This window comes from Harpegnathos saltator, unplaced genomic scaffold (assembly GCF_003227715.2).
Source record: "Harpegnathos saltator strain DR-91 unplaced genomic scaffold, Hsal_v8.6 scaffold627, whole genome shotgun sequence".
NCBI classification, from domain to species: domain Eukaryota; kingdom Metazoa; phylum Arthropoda; class Insecta; order Hymenoptera; family Formicidae; genus Harpegnathos; species Harpegnathos saltator.
Genome location: NW_020230457.1, coordinates 132,300 through 153,278, shown reverse-complemented (window position 1 = coordinate 153,278; position 20,979 = coordinate 132,300). Strand labels below are relative to the sequence as shown.

Below are 20,979 nucleotides of genomic sequence, written 5' to 3'. Positions count from 1 at the left end.
TATTTTTCTGTATTTTTTATACTTATTTGTTACTTTTAGAGTGATTGTTATCACATTACTTACGGTAATGTTTCTTTCGTATGCAATTTTCCGAAACAAGCACTGTGCGCAATCGAAACTCTCATAGTGTTGTGTGCTGATTGTATATAATTCTGAGAGAAAGTAGGTCTATTATAAATAAAAACGTACTGAGATGCAAATTACTATATACTACTTAAAATATCAGGTGTAGTAAAAAGAAATCCATTATTTTTGCATGAAATTGAAGGCTTTAATTACCATAGTTAGAATGATCCGATTTAGGTCAAATATGCGCCGTTTTGTTCGATAACTTGTTGCTATTTTGAAGGTAATTTCATTATGCCTCTCTCATAGAAGCCCTCGTCCCTGTTGGCAAAAAATTGAGACAGTCGATTTTCGCAAGCCTCTCTTGAAGCGAATTTTTTACCAGCAAAATTGTTCGCCATGGACAGGAACAGATGGTAATCACTTGGTGCCAGGTCCGGACTATAAGGTGGATGCATAAGAACCTCCCAACCAAGCTCCCGGAGCTTCTGGCGAGTCACTATCGATGTGTGTGGCCTGGCGTTGTCCTGACGGAACACAATTCCTCCCCTATTGGCCAAAGCTGGCCGCTTCTGGGCGATTGCTTCCTTCAGACGGTCCAATTGTTGACAGTACAGTTCCGAGTTAAGAGTTTTGCCGTAGGGGAGCAGCTCATAGTAGATAATTCCCTGCCAATCCCACCAAACACACAGCAAAACCTTCCTGGCCGTCAATCCTGGCTTGGCCACCGTTTCCACCGGCTCACCGCGATTCGACCACGACCGTTTTCGCTTGACGTTGTCGTAAGTGATCCACTTTTCATCACCAGTGACCAACCGCTTCAGAAATGGGTCGATTTTGTTGCGATTCAGCAGCGATTCGCAGATGGAAATTCGGTCCATGAGGTTTTTTTGCGTTAACTCGTGTGGCACCCATACATCGAGCTTCTTTTTGTATCCAGCCTTATTCAAATGGTTCCAAACGGTTTTTTGTGCAATCTTTAGCTCTTGGGCAATCGAAACAGTGCTTACATGACGGTCGGACTCGACAATGTCCATGATTTTATCGATATTTTCGACAATTGGCCTTCCAGTGCGTGGTGCATCTTTGACATCGAAATTACCGGAACGGAATCGACGAAACCAAAATTGCGCGTGATTGGCTGTTACAGTATCAGGACCATAAACACTATTCACATTTTCAGCCGCCTGGCTTGCGTTTTCGCCTTTATCGAAGAAAAACTGTAAAATATAGCGTATCTTCTCTTTGCTAGTGTTCATCTTTGACACGCGCTCAAACAAAATTGAGTCAACTAATCACAAAACTGTCAGAAAAGTTTTTTTAGTACGAAATCTCATCTTTCTAACGCCATCCAGTGGAACCCGATCGGACTTATACAACGCGAGATACAGATAACTAAAGCCATCTATTGGAAAAATAATGGATTTCTTTTTACTACACCTGATATGTACTTGTTAATAAATGTTTATTTACAAGTAAGGTAAAAATCACACGAACACATATGCAAATATATTTTTAGAGCACATAAACATCGACGTAAATGCATAAATAATGCATAATATAACCTTTAAGAAAACACTGAATGCCGATTTATATGTGGCTCCTACAGGAGTCATCCCGGTCCTCTAAAGGTTAATGTCACTTTTGTCAAAAATATTCCAATCATAGCTATTGTTTCGTAACGCTTCAATAATCAATATTAATGATATTTAGTCATTTATCAATAATAGACAAAATAGATAAAAATCGTGTTAATAACATCTTAAAAATGGAGCATTTCGTAAAGAGCATTTCTGATACGCGTTGCTGTTGTTTTTTAATCAGAAGAAAATGGCGGCTGAAGATCATAGAATTCTGATAGAAACTTATGGTGATGTTGTTGCATCAATTAAGACACGTGAATAGGTTTAGACTCTTCAAAGCCGGTGATTTCAATGTTAACGACAAAGATCGCTTGGCACAAGCACAAAAGTTTATTAAATATAGATTTGCAAGCATTATTGGACGAAAATCCACTTCAAAACTTGCCAGAACATTAAATGTTGATCGTACAACGGTTGCTAAACGTTTATATGATGTGGGAAAGATTCACAAAGAAGAAAAATGGGTTCCACATCAATCATCGGAAAATGTCATTGCGAACAGGTTGAACATTTGCATTTCGTTGATCGACAGACAAAAAATAGAGAGTTTTTCGTATCGAATTGTTACTGGGGATGAAAAATGGATCTATTTCGATAATCCTAAATGAAAAATGATTCAGGTCAACCGGCAATATCCACTTCAAGGCGCAATATTCACGGTTCAAAGGTATCGCTGTGTGTACGATTTAGTGGGATCAAGAAGATGTTGGGTACTATTAACTGTTAAATCCGAATGAAACTGTCACCGCTGATCGTTATCGACCACAATTATACAAATTGAAGCGAGCATTGGACCAAAACCGATCAGCAATTGCGAGTAAACGGCGCGGAGTGATCCTTCTTCACGACAATGCTCGACCTCATGTTGCATTATCAGCGAAGCAAACGTTATTAGAGCTGGAGTGGAAAGTCTCAGCGCACCCCGTGTTCTTCAGACATTGCTCCATCTGATTCACTTATTCTGGTCGATACAACGTGTTCTAGAGGTTACACACTTTCATAACTTGGAACAAGTGGGGAAATTTATTGAAAATTGAATCAACTCCAAAGAAGAATCTGTATATCGCTGCGGAATCCATCTCTTGCCAGAAAGATGGGAAAAGGTTGTAGAAAACGAAGGAAAATATTTTGATTGAGGTATTCGTTCATTATCTTGTTTAAGTGAATCAGGTTTAGAGAAAAGAATCTTCAAAACTAAATGACACTCCTAATATAAAGACACCCTATATATAGATACCATTTATGAGGTGCACGATTTTTGCCGCGTGTCACTGCTCGATGTGCAAATCAGGCGAAATTCCTCTGTCGGTTTGCGAACAAGCATGTTTGCAATTTTCATTCATTAACCCTTACTCATTAATTAACCCTTTGTGCGGAACATTTTTTTTCTACCTGACGAATCTCTGTGAAATCTTGCATTTCTGTGCTTCCTCGATGACTGATTGTAAATCTGACAAGTCAGATTTCAAAAATTCAAAATGGCAGATCCAACATGGCTGTCATGTGGAGGCAATGGCAGTTCATCTGCCGCGTAGCGCGCGTACAATAATTCACAATTTTACGCGGTTCCTCGCAAAGCGGTGTAGCAATTTTTCGTTCAGTTCCGCCTAATTATACGAGCGAGTTATCGTCGGACACCCCGTATATATACGCACAATATATCAGGTAATCAAAAAAGTCCTGTCGCCCGCGCGCGAGTTATAGTTCGGATAACCGTTTATGTGTACAATAACCCATTATCTACTGTTTGTTAAGTGAGGAATCAATTTTATATTTTCCTTCATTCGTTCATAGTGTCTCGAGCCGTAAACATTGCTTTAAAATGCCTGTGTCGAATAATGTGCGCGTATTCGTTCTACGAATGCAACCTTGAGACTAATGCCGCCGAGGCTTCTAGAAAGACTTGTATCATATTTGAAAATAATATCAAGAACCGCTCAGGGATGGTTGAGAAAATTCGTTCGGCAGATGAATCCTCGGAAGACGAAGGCAGGTCAGAAAGGCCGTCAAATTTAGACACCGATGAGTCAAGGACATTAATTGAAGCTCACTCGAATCTGACGAGTCAGATGCTTGCTAGAGAGATTCAAGTAAGTGGCGAAACAGTCGCTTTTCATTTACGCGAGATAGTTTGAAAATTATTTTTCGAACTCGCCGCGTGCCAGTTTCTCCTTTGATAAATAAATTACTGGTTTTACCGTGATGATAAAAATGATTGATTTATCGATATTCTGTGAATTTCACAAACATGTTTTATATGTATAATAAGTTTCATCGTGTTGGTCTGATTGACACTTATTCAGATTCGCACTAATTTACCCCCGTATATCATTTTGAATTTTCGAAATCTGACTTGTCAGATTTAAGAACCAGCGGTCGTGAAATAAAAAATTCCAGCGCCTTCATCTACGTCTGAAGAAGCGACGGGACTTTTTCGGTCACCTGATACATCGCGTGTAACCGCGCGCACGGAGAGAGCAGCGCGTCATTGTCCCCGGCCTGTAAACGCCGCGTTCCGCCTTTTGCAAACTTAAAGCCCCGTTTTAATCTCGTGAAGGATAAGCCGGGAGTACTCGCTGCGCGGCGTACTCGCGTATCCTTCCGCGGCGTCTCGAAAGAATAAACAACCGCGCGATATCCCAGCGCGTTTCACCTGGCCCAACGGTGTTTGCGCTCGCTCGAAAATTTGCATCGGCGCGAGCGCGCGGGAAATTTGCATAAGTATATGTAAGGTGAAGCCGCGCGGGTGAGCCCCGACGAGCAGCTGCGAGATATCGTCGCAGCTTCCCTCCGAACGGATACACACCCGAGTTTACGCAATAATCTATAAAAAGCCGCGCGCGCGCGCGAATTGCCCATTGTCGTATTTCCAGCGCGCGCGTGCTTTCGCGCAATGTCCTGAGTAAAAAATTGTTAGGGCCATCCTCATGAAGCATAAGGCCCCGATGAAAGAGTAGAATGCTCTTTCATCGGGGCCTTATGCCCCGGTGGGAAAAGGAATTACTCGTTATTACCACATCAGGTCCCGAGATGGATCTTTTTAGGATACCTTAGATTTTCCGAGATAAGGCTTTGATAGGGAAAGCTGAGAAGGGCTTTAGAAGGATTTTTTTAGGTATGCCTTAGATTTAATAAATAAGGCTTCGATAGGGATCTTAGGATCTTTTAGGGATACCTTAGATTTTACTAGAAATAAGGCTCTGATAGGAAAAGCTGAGAAGGGCCTTGGAAGGATCTTTTAGAGATGTCTTAGATTAGCAAATAAGGGTTTTGCCTTTGATAGGGAAAACTGATAAGGACTGTAAAAAGATATTTTAGGGGTGCCTTAGATTTTCCGAAATAAGGCTTTGATAAGAAAAACTGAGAAGAGCCTTAAGCGAATTTTTTAGAGATGCGTTAGATTTAACAAATAAGGCTCCGGTAGGGAAAACTGATAAAGACCTTAAAAGGATCTGTTAGGGATACTTTAGATTTTATTATTAGAAATAAGGCTTTGATCAAGAAAACTTATGAAGGCCTTAGAAGGATCTTTTAGAGATGCCTTAAATTAGCAAATAAGGCTTTGTTAGAGAAAACTGATAAGGACCATAAAAGGATCTTTTAGGGATGCTTTAGATTTTCCGAAATAAGGTTTGGTAGGAAAAACTTAGAAGGGTCTAAGAAGAATTTTTTAGAAATGCCATAGATTTTACGAAATAACGCTTAAACATGGAAAACTGATGTGGGCCTTAGAAGGATTTTTTAAGAGAGAGGATACTTTAGATATATAAAATCAAGTTTTGTTATAGAAAATTAATAAGATCTGAAGCGTGTAATAAAATTGTCATAGTTTAGTGTTGTTTCAGTAGGTACGCTCTATCTAGTTCTTTTAAAGATTTTTTAATTATACCGCAATTAAAAATAAATGTTATTAATTTTACTAATTACCATATTCATTAGTCTCTTCCAAGGATTTTTCTGGTATTGCCTTCGTTTTGAAATGCGGCAAACTTCAATAAAAACAATAGCAGGATTTTTATGTACAGAGAATGCTATATTTCATTGTAAAATATGCTATATTTTTAAAATAAAACATTCTTGTTGTATACTAAAAAGGTTATAAAGAAATAAAGAAATTACAGTCTGAATTCCTTGGAAAAAAAAAGAACAAATATCTTTACTCAATAGCAATAGTAAAAATATTTCTTTATAAGGCCCTCTTAATATTGTCTTATAAGGCCCTATTGATATTGCCTTATAAGACCCTCATAATATTGCCTTACAAGGACCCGTAAAATCATTTGTTACACATTTTGCAGGGCCTTTATCTTTCTATCCCTACTAGGGCTCGATTGATGTTAGGGAAAAATAATCAGGACCCTTAGCAGAGCCCTATTAATTTTTCTTCTCGGGGTCGGCCGCATCACGCGCGGAAAGTCGCCCCGGCGACGAGGGATGTTCAGAGTTCAACCCTGACTCTGTGTCGCGACCGTTTAGCGTCCCGCTGTGATACGCCTCGGCGCTCACGCTCGCTGAAAAATCGGAATAAAACCGGCGTTTTTATTTTCCTTCGATAAACCGACGCGCGCGCGCGCCACGTGTTTACGCTGGAACAGGAATATCGCGGCCTCCCTCCCTCCCTGCCGCTCCCTCTGTCTCTCCCGCTGTCTCTCTGGCGCTGTTGAATTCCGCATTCGCCTATGCGCGATATCACCGTTCGCGGCTGAATCGATCGGCCAGGCGATAGTTAATTTCGCGGTTCTGGTTTTTGCGGTCAGCGCCCGCGGACTCGTCCGCGCGATTGAACGGTTAATTTCCGAGATAAACACGCGGTAACGGAATCGCAAGACTTCCGCGGGACGTATCAGCGTACGTACACGCTGCCGTCGTCGCCGTCGTCGTCGTCGTCGTCGTCGAGTTTTCCGCGTGCACCTTTTTCGCGATGAGGCGCGCGCTCGCGCTCGTAACTGTGACGCTTGAAAATAACAGACCAGCGGAGTGTGTCTTTTCTCGTCGCTCGTCGCTTTTCGATCGAAAGTCTGCCGGCGCGGCTGAATACGATGAGAAAGAGATAGAGACGGAGAGAGAGACAGAGAGAGAGAGAGAGAGAGAGAGAGAGAGGCGGCGAGAGGGAGCCCGGTTTCGTTTTTCGTTTCTATTGTGCGATGCTTATTTTCGGTAACATTGCTCGCGCGAACGAGACGGACGTTTTGTGCCGGCTTAAAGCACAGAGAACGCGCGATTGCGCTGCAATTACGGGAAGTAGCGCTGCGCCATGACGAAAAAATGTCGAAGAGAAAAATAATGACGGAGAAAGGGGGCGGGGGAGAGGAGCGGAGAGAGAGAGAGAGAGAGAGAAAGAGAGAGATAGAGCGGAAATCGCGGCGTACTCCGGCATTGTCTCAATTAATGGGCCGTGCTCGAAAGCTCGAAGAACTGTGAAAAAGGAGAAAGAGACGGAGGCAGCAGAGTGAGAGAGAGAGAGAGAGAGAGAGAGAGAGGGAGAGAGAGAGAGAGAGAGAGAGAGAGAGAGAGAGAGAGAGAGAGAGAGAGAGAGAGAGAGAGAGAGAGAGAGGGAGGGAGAGAGCGCCGTCGTGTTCATCGTGTAACCTCGTTGAATAATCAGTCGATGCGCGCGGATGATACGCGCGGAAACGACTCTCGTCCTCGCGGAGAGCAGACGGGGAAGCTCTCCCGAGAGCCTCTAACGATCTTTGGATGCACCAATATATTTCTGTTCGCGACGGCGGCGACAGCGACGACGACGACGCACGCAAATGGAAAAGAGATCGAAACTCGCGGCAGGAGCGCGTCCCGCGCGATATCCTTCGCTCGCTCGGCTACTGAAAAAAGCCACGCGTAAAGAGGAAGCGGAAGCGGCGGTACGTTTGTTCGCAGCCCGTTCGAAGCCGTCGATACCGGCGCTGGGCTGGGTGGGTGGCGCGGGGCGAGGGCGGCAGAGGGAGACGAAGGGACGAGCGAGGAGCCGAAGACGAGAGCGAGGAGGAGGAGCGACACCAAATAATTGGCACCCGCCGCGCGCGAAACGCCTGTTTGCCGGCTGAGTGTCATTTAATTTGCATTAACAAGCTGTTCGGCATATTCGCGTGCAGCCGCAAATCGAGTCACCGGCTGAATATAGTTGTTAGGAATGCACCCCGGATTCAGCGAGGCGCCGCGCCGTGCGTAAACGCGCGACGCGACGCGACGAAAAGTTATCCCCCCCGCCCCCCCCCCCCCAGCTAGACGGATGAACTTTCCGTCAACTTTCCGTCTCTCACCGCGACGCGCAAGAATGCAGGCCGTGCGGCGATGTTAATTGCACGGTTATTCATCATTACGAGGCGCAGCCCGGCGCGTCGATCTTGAAAACTCGCCGCGACGATGGCTCGTTTATCGGCTCGTTTATGAACCCTCTTTCTTAAACACTCTGTATATTAATATTCTTATTTAAGAATATACACTCCTGAGATGTGAAATATTCGCCAATTAAGAGACGCTTGATCGATTATCCGTTCACCAACGTTTCCTGTACGGTGTGTGTATACAGGGTGTCCCGGATCGTTTGGAAACGAAAAATTGCGAAGATTAATCGGGTCAAGCTGAGAAGAAAAGTCAAGTTGCAAAAAGTCGCAATAGTTATTTAAGTTATTAACGATCGGAAATGAGATTCATATTCAGAGGCTCTTTTAATTGATAACTTGAAGATTTGCCTACTTATTTGCAAAATGATACTTGACTTTTCTTCTCGATTTTATCTGATTAATTTTTACAATTTTTTTCTTGTTTCCAAAAGATCCCGGACACCTTATATATATCGTCACGATCAGGTCCTTGACAGCTTGACTATCAGTTATGTATGCTAGACAATTATGCATATAAGACAATTTCGAATTTAGATTAAGAATTTAGAAAATAGGTTAGGATTTTGAGTGATTAGCATTTGAAGGTTTCTTCAATTCGATCATAAAACACGGATTTCTCTTAAACTAAAAGAAATTCCAAGAGAACATCTAGAGTCTTTTTTAACTGATAATTTGAAAATTTGCGTACTTGTTTGCAAAATGGTGGTCCAAAAATGGACTTTTTTGTTCAGCATGACATCTTCACAATTTTCATTTCCAAAAGATCTCGGATACCCTGTATATTTTTACATCGAAGTCGAAATAATATCGAACGTTCGAGATGATCGAATGTTCGATATTATTTCGATTACGACGTAGAAGTACCGAATGGAAAAAGTTCTTGAATAGGCAATCGAATATTATTGTCTTTTAATTGGCGAATATTTCATTTCTCAAAAGTGTATATTTTTAAGCAAGAATATTAATGTACAGAGTGTAAAGAAATGGCTTTAAAGGCACTTTAAAGGCGGATAATACTTACAAAATGGAGAAGAACAGTCCTGATAAACATGGGTCGAAAAATTAATATTGCCGGAGACATGAACAATTATTTATTTTGATTAAAGCAAATGACTTGCTCTCTTCTCATGCGTGGCCGTATATGAAATATTTCTGCCATTTTTTTATCAGAGTAATGCGTTGTTGTTGACAGCTCTTTGCGAGCTGTTTACTGTTTATGAGGATATATGACTAATAATTACATGGGATGAAGCGTGTATAAACGGGAAGAAAATAAATGATTGTTTACATTCCGAGCGAGAGCAAAGGGACTTTTTTTAGGGATTCTTTCAAGACATGTACAAAACCAAAGAGACTTTTCTCGCTTGCTTTAATTAAAATAAATAATTGTCCATAACTCCGACAATATATATATATTAATTTTTCGATTCATGTTTATTAGGACTTTTTTCCTCCATTTTGTGAGTATTATCTACTCTTAAAGTCCTGAATCTCTTTTTCCTGAACACCCTATGTATCGTGTATTCCGATATGCACTGTCATTATTAAAAATCTACAGTATATGCAATATGAACTATAGTAGATTTTCACTACGTAACGAAGTATAAGAATGTAACTTGCAAATTTTTTATTTCCAAGATTAAATATTTTGTGTGTATGTATGTGTGTGTGTGTGTGTGTGTGTGTGTGTGTGTGTGTGTGTGTGTGTGTGTGTGTGTGTGTGTGTGTGTGTGTGTGTACATTAGTACCATATATGTGTAATATTAAAAACTGTCATAAAAAAAATGTTAATGCTGTCATGGGTGAAGTTTCATCCCGGTGTATAATTTTTATTTTAGAAATAAAAAAAGGTCAAACAAATGCGATTAAATGTCTTATTATATTTGAAATTAGTGAAAAATAGAAGTTATTTTTACGTATAATTTAACATTTAATAAGAACGGGATGAAATTTCATCCGTGGTAGTCGTCTTTAAGATTTACCTAACATTACCACCCCTCAAATTTCAACTTTAGTGCAATAATGAGACATTTCTCTCTTAATACGTTTTCGTTGCGATAAATCAAAGGTGTCCCGACGAAAATTTCAAAGTTCCTCTCGAAGATGAGAATTATTCGGCATTTTATTCGATATATTGACTGTTAATTCGACATTAAAGGGAGCGCTTGAAACATTTACGAGTATACTCAAACACGATATTTTCTCTCGAAAATCGACATCTCGTATTTCGAGCCGCGGGTCGAAAATCAGCAGATGGGGGGAGGGAAAGGACGAGATCCGCAGGCACGCAAACGCCGGGGTGCAAAAGCGATTCGCGGATTCGCGAATTTCGCGACAACGAGGGGCAGTTATCGACTCGCGGGCGACTGACTGACTGACTGCGGAGGACTCTCTCCGTCCTGCCGCCTCGGCGCTAAAGGGCCGCCGAAAAGGAGGAAAATCCGAGCGGCAAACAGAGCGCGCTTTATGTCGCGCGGCGCGGCGCGGCGCGACGCGGCGCGGCCTTTCCCACCGAGAATCCTCCCGAACGCGCGGCACGGCGCGGCGCTCCCGAGGGCGAGAGAACGTGCCGGCATAAAAGAACGTACGAATATCGAAGCTGATGGAGACGCGCACAAAGCTCCTTTCAGACACTCATTCCGGCCGAGCGAGACTTTTGCCGGGCGGGCAAAAAGCCGCGACGAAAGTGTATTCCATTATTCGCGGCCGCGCAAGATTCATCGCGCGATCGATGCGCTTCAAGCGTCCGCCGCGCGACATCTTCAAAAGAAATGATCAGCGCTCGACAGAGAGATAGATAGAGAGAGAGAGAGAGAGAGAGAGAGAGAGAGAGAGAGAGAGAGATGGACGAGGGAGGACAGTCATCAACGATGGTCGAGCAGAAAAATAACGTACCGCGCGTTGTATGAGGGTGATCCCAGAAGTACCTGACCAGACGTATAGATAGCGGTTGTTGTTTGAAAAGAATGACTATGGTAGAAAGTACCAACCTTATAAAGCTTAAGTTTGAAGTTTGACGACGCTACGTTGTTTAGTATTTGTTTGGCAGCCATGAATAGTGAACGCTCTCGGTGAATTTGTAAACATGGAAAAAATTGGTCATCGTTATGTGATACAATACTTTCATTTGAAAGGCCTCAGTCGAACCAATATCAAAGCGGAGCTAGATTCTACTCTGGGGGAGCCTGCTTCTTCGTTTACAACAGTAAAATATTGGCTGGCAGAGTTTAAACGAGGCCGTACGAGCTGCCGTAGACGAACATCGCAGCGGTCGACGAAATGAGGTGACCACGCCAGAAATGGTGAAGAAAATCCACAAAATGGTACTGGATGACCGTCGACTGAAAGTGCGCGAGTTAGCAGACATGGTGGGCTTTTCAAAAAGTGCTGTACATCGCATATTGACTGAAAATTTGGACATGAGAAAGCTGTGCGCAAGATGGGTGTGCCGCGATTGGAACAAAAACAGCGTCGTGAGGATGTCTCAGTCGGGTGTTTGGCGAAGTTTCGCAGCAATAAAGCCGATTCATAACCATGGATGAAACATGGGTCCATCACTTCACACCCGAGACGAAGGAACAGTCAAAACAATGGACCAAGGTGGCTTGATGGCTATTTTGAGGAGCTCGACGATTCCCACTATAAACAAGGTATCGAAGCTATTGAACATCGCTGGGGAAAAGTGTATTGAGCTAAAACGAGGCTATGTAGAGAAATAAAGATATTTTCTCCCAAATCTGTTGTGTTTTCTTTGTTAGGTCAGGTACTTCTGGGACTACCCTCGGTAAGCCACGAATTGCAGGGAGCGCCTCCTCTCGTTTGCACGCGCGATATCTCGCCGCGATTGAGAGCGATATCGAGCGTAAATCACGGCTAACGTCATGTCAGCTCGCCGTGCAAACGAAACGGAATGGCGGGTCTGTGTGGACCGACGACACGAGCCCGTATTTCCCCAATCAACGTAGGTTATACGCCGTGACTCGCATTCATATAAGGGGATTAAACGTCAAGCGGCTGTTAAGAGGCGGCGGCGCATCGATGCGTCGCATTTCCGGAAGATTCCCGCGACGCCCGGTGAGAGAAAGAGACACAAAGAGAAAGAGAGAGAGAGAGTGAGAGGGGGGAGGGGAGGGAGGAGGGACGAGACGTGTGCGGTCCGACTAATTATGCCCTAACCCCTAACCTCCGTGCATCTCGATGAGAGACAGTCTCGATGGAGGGCTCCGAGGGAAGGAGGGGGAGAGAGAGAGAGAGAGAGAGACTGAGTGTGGGAGAAGGAGTGAGAGGAGAGAGGAAAGCAGACAGGAAGGGAGAAAGGAAACAACGAAGAAAGTCGCACTCGCGTAGCCTTGATGAAGATCGCCCTGCGCGCGCGCGCTTCGCACAACAAATTGGAAAATTATTAAAAGCTTCCTTTGAGTCCCCGCCGTGTAACTCGCTTGAATTCGCCGACGCCCTCGAGCACCGACACGAGCCGTTGTTTGCCCACTGTCATTGGCGTCGCGCGATGCGGTCGCGAGAACGTGCGCGAATGAAAAATTGCACGCACCGCGCAAACATCGCCGGCGCGCGCGTATTTTTTTTGCGCGCGTGGCCGAACGCGGGCAAAAAAGCGGCCGAGACGTCTCGTCTCGGCGCCGCTCGGTGAGCTCTCGGCTACCTCCTCGGCTTCGTCCTCGTCCTTGGCGAACGCGGTCGCGAGCTGCCCGCCGGCGCGGATCGCGCGGCGGATTTCGGAAAAGCGACGCCTATGGGCTGCAAGGATCGCGACGTCCGATCTCTCAGCGTCTTCCCGACGAGAACCTAACCTCGCTTCGGCTCGCCTCGCCCCGCCGCGCCGCTCCGACGTGGCAGCTCTCCGCTCTGCGAGCGGAAGCCATGAATCTTTATTAAATCCACGAAATTTATGTCGAAGAGCGGTCGCGTGGCTCGTGAAACGTGCGCCGCGATGCTCCCCGGAAGGGTATTTATCTCTCCCCTCGGCCCACCCCTCCTCCTCCTCCCTGCCCCTCCCCCTGCGGCCGCAACGTGCGCGCGATCCCGGTTTGCTTTGGCCGTTCCCATTGTGTAACATGCTCGCACTCGCTCGCACACACGCGTACGCGCGTGTCGGCCGTAATGTGTGACAATCCTTTTTTATTTCCACCGACGCGCCGTTCATTCGCGAGCGGGCGAGCGGGTAATCACGAGTCCGCGAGGCAAATGGACGTGATATTTAATTCGATGCGGTAAATAGCCGCCTCCGCGGACGGACGGACTCTTCCCGGCGGCGCACAGTGGGGCCAGATGACATTCTTTGGTTCAATATTCTCTAGAGACCTGAATTTCCAATTGACCATCGACACCAATGGATGAGGTTGATCCTGAATAAATTTCGAAGAGATCTGTCTTGCCACAATTTAAAAAAGAATTTTTTTTTCGAATTACCAGCCTTAAAAGAGGAAAATTATCGTTAAACGCGAGAAACTTGTGAAATACTCATTATCCGACATTTATTTCTATCTGATAGCGTATTCAGCGGATTGAAGCTATGAAACCAGTCGTCAACAGACACCTCGAGATTTATCGAACTTGAAGCAGAAACCCATTAACCCAAAACCCATATGCCCAAAATACAAAAACGTGAAATATAGACCCGTTGAGCACAAAACCGGGGGATTTTAATCCTTAATTCTTTCTTAATGTGGGCTGAAATGATGAGCTTTGAAATTCTGAGTTTTCTAAAAGGTGATTACAAGTTCTGAGGTCTCGCATTTAGTATCCACAGGCTCGAATCCATCGAGGTCCCAGGACACTGTGCTTTAAACGATTTAACTTTTAAAACAAACCCTAAACGCATGAACCCTGAACCGATAATTTTTTCAAAATTTCGGCTAGACAGATCTCTTTGGAATTTATTCAGGATCGACCTCATCCATTGGTGTCGATGATCGGTTGGAAATTCAGGTCTCTACAGAATTTTCAACCAAAAAATGTCATCCGGCCCCACTGTGCGGCGGCGCGACTCGACCGGAGCACGTAAGGTAAACGTCCCAATGGCCGGACACGTCTCAGTATCCGATCCGACATTTTGAAAAAAAATATTTACTGTTTATTTTAACAATAATGAATGAAAGTAATAATTATTTTAGAAGAAACTCCAATATTTGACAATTAGTTGGGAAAAATGTACTTAATATACTTAATTAAATACTTAATTAAATTATGCAAATTAAAAATATATTTAATTTGTAAAATATATTAAAAAATATATTTTGTAAATATATATGTTTAATATATTTGTAAATATATTAAAAATATATTTACTTTCGTATCAAAATAAAAATTAATTAAGTAAATATGCACGTATGGCTCGGCAAAGCAACGGTCAATCGTTAATAAATTCGTTAAAAGATAGTATCTATATTTATATTATTTCCCGTTAGCGCATTTCTAATCTTCTAATTACGGTCAGACGCTGGGACAAATTACGTCCGAGCATTGGGCCATTTCAATCTACTTCAACTGTCCGGTCACTGGGTATATTAATGCGCTTCGTTACTTGTGTAAAAATTTCATTAACAATAGATATATGAACATTGGCTTAAATCATTTTTCTCTACTTAAAGAAATCTTAAGTTTTCGAACAAATGCAAATATTTATATCGAAACTATTCTTAATATTATTTTTATATAATTAATATAATTAATATTTTTTGTCACGACCTACGCTTAAACGTCCGGTTACTCGGACATTTACCTTACGTCCATACGCGGGTTTAAGGGTTTAAGGGCCTCCTACAACGTAAACCTCGAGCCTCACATTGCAAGCAAATTTGCCGACCGCATTATTGTTTGGATTATTTAAAAAAATCACGTGAAACTGTGACGGCTTGATGAGGGAGCTTCCCTTGTTGAAGTTATCATCGAAAAAGATCGCGTTGATGCTACCACGGATGAAATTTCATCCAGCCTCTGCCTTTATTTACGGTAGAACAACTCTACTAGATACGAATTAAATGCAAAATTAAAAAATAACAATGCCAAAGCAAACATGAAACTGTGCGAATCGGAGAGTTGCAGTATTTGCTTGGAATATACAGGATGTTTAAAAAAAAGATTCAGAACTTTAAGGGCAGATAGTACGCGCAACATGGAGGAAAAAAGTTCTGATAAACATGGGTCGAAAAAGTAATATACAGGGTGACGCACTTAAAACGGGTCACTTTTGTTAACTGGATGATTTCGAAATTCCCAAACGTCATCAAAGTAACAAAAATTAGGGCATTATTGTAACAGCATATTGTTGAGATCAAATAGAATAAAAAATTGTAGTATTTTTCTCTCTCTCTCTCTCTCTCTCTCTCTCTCTCTCTCTCATTTTTTTTCTTTTGACAAATAGTTACCGAAATACCGTAAGCCGAATATTGAGAAAATTTTTCTTAAATATCTCAAAAAATATTAGGCAAAAGAAAAGTTGTTCAAATTAATCGATAGGGAAAGATGATGTAATAAAAAATGGGGTCTCCATTTAAGAAATTCAAAGTGACCTTCTCGTAACCTTGATGATGCTGTTCAAAGTCAGACCAGTTGCTATGGGATGCGTCACTTAAAACCCTACAATTTCTGTACTTAATATTTTTTTCTATCTCGCATATTTTCAAAGTTATTCTTAAGTTTTAAGTGCCTCGCTCTGTATATTGTCGGAGTTATGAGAACAATTATTTATTTTAATTTTAATTTAAGCGAGTAATTTACTCGTTTCTAGTATTTTTGTATTCTCTGTATGTATAATAATTCGTCTATGTCATTTCTTGGTGAAGAGAGTACCATGTTTTAAAAGAATCCTTAAAGAAAAAAAACCTTAAAAGGAATTCTTAAAAAGAACAAATATTTATTTTCTTCCTATTTATACATACCAAGCTTCACCAGGCAATTGTTAGTCACATGAACAATGAATAGTTGCTGTCATAAAGTTTTCACAATACGGTAAGAATGATATCGTATCACTTTAATTAAGAAATGGCAGAAATGTACGTCATATATGGCCGTGCACCGGAAGCGAGTAAGTCATTAGCTTCAATTAAAATAAATAATCTTACACAAGTCCGACATTTATCAGGATTTTCCCTCCATTTTGTGAGTACTGTCTGCCCTTAAAGTCCTCAACCCTTTCTTTACCTCCCCATTTTAGAAATTTTAGAGATTTTGGAAATCAGAAAAGTCAAACGAATGCAATTAAAATGTTTCTTAATACTGAATATCAGACGAAGAGTAGAGAAGTTACTGTTCGTAGCGGATAATTTGACATTCAACAAAAACAACAACGAAGCAAAATTTCTCTCGCGTGGGCTGAAATTTTATCCATGCTAGTCTCTAAGGACTTCTACCTAGGCTGCGTGTTTGGCTAAAAAGTCAGGAAAAGTTGAACGGAGACGGCACGCTTTGACGAGCGTCGTTTTATCTTTGTCTTTTGCCGCGCGTATTTTCCTCCACGTCTTGCAACTCTCCCTCCCGTTTCTTCCCGCCCCTCTGCTGTTCTGTTTCCTCAGTCAACGAACGGTGGGCTTTTTCAGCCCGCCACGCAACGCTGTCGTCAAGACAGCCTGGTAACCTCGTGCACCCTTCTCTTCTTATTTTCTCACGCGTTTTCACCGCGAGTGCGACTCTCTTCTGATGTTTCAGGCCCTCGCGATTTCGGCAAAAAATGCTTCATTAGCTTCCCGACTGAGGTGGCAGCCGGACCTTTCGGACGTTCCAGTTCACTCGGTCGTACTCCGAGGAACAAGCCGGGACTCTTGAGCGGTTGTCATCAGTGAGTCGAATGACCCGATGACTCGCGCATTTTCGTCCCGAGTGCGACGACAGCCGCTCGATCAGCTGTTTCGCGCCGGCTTCTCTCTTCTTCGGGCGGCTTGATATTATCATAGTGATTTATTCCGATCTTTTCGGCCGCGCGTGCCAGCGGTTATTGCGGCCATAAATCCAGCCGCGTCCGCGATGTTTGATATCCGACCTGACCTACGCTCGTCTTCCGCCTTTCCATCTTCCGCGCGCGCCCGTGGAATTTCGGACGTTTCCGCCAGAGAATAATGAAACTTTCCCAATCAACGTCGCCACCACCGCGTCGCTCCTCCGTTCTTTCTCCTCGTCCCTCGATGCGCAGCCCCTCTGAATACTTCACGTCGCGTTCAGCGCTTCTCCCTGTTGCCCATTTCCACCACGCGGCCAGCGTCTGTGCCAGCTTCGTATCGCCGTGCAAGTGAAATCTTATGGGAAACGAGAGAGTCCCATGTGGGCTCGCAGCAAATCGGGCAACTTCAACTTTCAGTCGCGGCATGCTCGATCGGAGCGAGACATACGGTTATCCTGGACGGGATGGTTGAAGGGCTGACTGGAGGGTCAGATTGCTGAAAAATCGTGCTTGTTTTTGATAATATTTTCTGACCAACTGAACAAATGTGCAAGAATGAAAATTTTAGGTATATTTATATTAGGTGTACAAACAAATAATTCAAACTTTTCAGTTAAATTCAAGGTTTATCTTAACCCTTTCACTGCACTAAATTAACGTCCCTTGAGGAAATTATTAAAATATTTGGTAGTCCTTACGTTTTTTGGGTCGCTGATTACGAACCTAAAGTTAAATTTGCAAAATTCAAAATGGCGGGCTCAATATGGCGATCACGATGTACAAAATTAATGAAAATTCCAATTATTATTAAATAATAATCAGGTCGTGATAAGAACATATGATTCTAGACGATGGAACTCGATCGAGCTGGAAAAAATTTATGTGGGAAAATGTTCAATACTGCATATTTATGCTTATTAGAGATTAAACATTCATTTTTGAGTAAGATAATATTGAATATAAAATAATATTGATAGTATGAATAAGATGGAGATACAGACTGAAAAAACTAGGAAAATAGAGCTAAAAGGTGCAAAGAAATCTAACTTCGGCCGTTTCTGTAGAAATATTTGTTTATAAAAAAAATCTAACCTGCAAAAAAATACTGAAAAATATATATGTTCTTGTACATCAGAAAAATATTCAGTGAAAATTTCAGATCTCTACATTCAATACTCTCCGAGGATTTTTCCCTAAAAGAAGCATTTTTTTTCAACTTTGATTTGTTGTAAATAATCACAAGTGAATAATTGGGTATAAAAATCTATTGGAGTATGTTGAACAACTATTCAGTTATCTGGAAAACTCAAATCCCCGAATAGTTCTTCAAAATTATGTGATTTACAACGCAAAATTGAATCAAGAAAAGGTGGGAAGTACACTTCCCGCTAACAGTGAAAGGGTTAAAAGAAAGTGTAACAAAGGACCCCGCACAATTCCTTGTATCAATTGGATTTCGGTGGAATTGGCTGAGTATTTGATACGTTGTAGATCTTGTGTCTCTGAGTTAGTCTCTCTCAGGATATTTTTGGTTCATTTACAATTAACACACAAAGGTGCATTATCCATCAAATCAACCTGCCTATCAGCTTCTTCGCACCTTCTCATAGCTATTTCTCGTTTTATCGCATTATCGTCACCATTTAATCACCGTTTAATCGAGCTAACTGATTTGGACGAAAAAGCTCGATCACAAACAAAACAAGACATTTGATTTCCATTTGCCATTTTAGTCAATACTAAATATTCAATATCAGAGGAAGTGCGAGTATTGTGTAATAGTGGGGTAATGTGGATTTTTCTAGACTGTCAAGTATCACATCCGAACGAATAGCAGTGGAATTTATTAGCTGCTGGACATTACACGTGATTAAAAAGTGAATTTTTAATGAACCAAAAATATTCTGAATTGTTACGCTTTAAAATATAGTTCAATTAAAAAGGTTGTGCTTTGTGCTCTCAACAGAAAGCGAAACATAATCGAATGGTACTTGGTTGTCAATGTATTATACATTGAAACACGTGTTTCACATAGAAAATGAAAGTATCATTGAAATCTCTGAAATCAGAAGATAAGTCAATATCAGCTTTACAGCTTTTTATTTTTAAATATACACAGAAAGAAAGTTTTTAGATGCAAGTCAAAGTAGGAATATATCTTACTCGTTGAAAATAAGAAATTGTGATATTAGACACTTTTCACATTTCACGCCTGGTAGAAGTCAAATGGTCAATTATTGGGGGTTGTGCCTATGGGAACTTTTTATCAGAGAGACAAGATCTACAACATATCAAATATTCAGCCAATTCCACCGAAATCCAATTTACATAAGGAATTGTGCGGGGTCCTTTGCCAAACCAAATATTCGCCGTTGTTTTCCATAACTTTAAGCCATCTTTCAGGCAGCTGGCGAATTCCATGTCGGAAAAATGTTGCGTCTTTGGACACGATAAAGTCGTCAAGCCATTTTCGAATCTCATCCACTGCTTTGAAGCGCATATCGAACAAGGCATGGTGCCATCGGTCAGAAAAACGTGGTATTCAGTAGGAGCGATGTCTGGTGAATACGCCGGCCGTGCTGCAAGACGTCCCAGCCAAGACTCATTATGATGTCTCTTGTCGTAAAAGCAATGTGTAGCCTAGCGCTGCGTCATGCGGAACCCGTTTTCTTTCTTTCTGAATCTTCCCCACTTCGTGTAGGCGTTTGGAGACAGTTTGTTGCGTTACTCCTAACTGCTCCGCAAGCTCTTTTGCGTTTGTGCTGAATTCTCAGCAAGCAGCTGCTTCAAATCATTGTTGCCGCACTTCCGAGGGCCTCCAGGGCGTTCTTTGTCACTCAGACTGAAATCGCCGCTTTTAAACCGTCTAAACCAAAATGCACACACATCGTACGATACGACAGCTTCGTCGAGAAAGGGACAAATCGATTCGCATGCTCTTGCAGTGCATTTTCTCCTTGTTGGAATTCGTAAAGAAGTGCAGTGTCGGATATGCACCTCATCTGTCGTCATTTTTCACTGTATTGAACTGAATAATTTTTGAGGTTGTGTTGAGCCTCCCGCCATACTAAATGTAACTTTTAATAGCTATATGTCAACACTACATAACCGTAAGAGAGCGAGAAAATTTGATTGTTTTAAAGCTAATTCCTTAGCCTTAACCCTTTCACTGTTAGTGCAAAGTATACTTCTCACCTTTTCTTGATTCAATTTTGCGTTGTAAATCACATAATTTTGAAGAACTAATCGAGGATTTGAGTCTTCCAGATAACTGAATAGTTGTTCAACACACTCCAAGAAGTTTTTATATCCAATTATTCATTTGTGATTATTTATAATAAATCAAAGTTGAAAGAAATGCTTTTTTTAGGGAAAAATTGGTTCCTCGAAGAGTATTGAATGTAGAGGTCTGAAATTTTCACTAAATATTTTTCTGATGTACAAAAACATATATTTTTTTTCAGTATTTTTTTGCAGATTAGATTTTTTTTTACAAACAAATATTTCTACAAAAACGGCCAAAATTGGATTTTTCTACACTTTTTAGCTCTATTTTCCTAGTTTTCTTCATTCTGTATCTCCATCTTATCCATACTATCAATATTATTTTACTCAAAAGATTTGTAATCAGCGATTCGAAAACCCCATATATCATCAATAATAATCGGAATTTTTATCATATTAATTTCGTACATTATGGTCGCCATATTGAATTCACCATTTTGAATTTCGCAAATCTGATTTCAGATTCGTAATCAGCGACTCGAAAAACACAAGACCACCAAATATTTTGATAATTTTCTCAAGGGAAGTTAATTCAGCGGTGAAAGGTTTAAAGAAGTTACTTATTTGTGCACCTAATACAATATATGAAGAGTAGAAAAATTTTGTTTATTAACAAATACTCATATAAATATACGATATATATAACTGAAACATACTCTTTTTTTTCAAGTTGCTTTTGCAGTAATATCTTGGCTCTCGGTGATCCGACCAGAGCGAATTTTAGCTAGAAATCTTGAAAGGGCTTATC

The 20,979-nt window shown here is 41.7% G+C and overlaps 1 protein-coding gene across 1 annotated transcript in view; it reads left to right on the top strand.

Annotated features, from left to right (window-relative positions):
- Nucleotides 1–20,979, top strand: part of Oatp26F (Organic anion transporting polypeptide 26F) — a 59,939-nt gene that overhangs the window by 7,316 nt on the left and 31,644 nt on the right. The window lies entirely within an intron of this gene.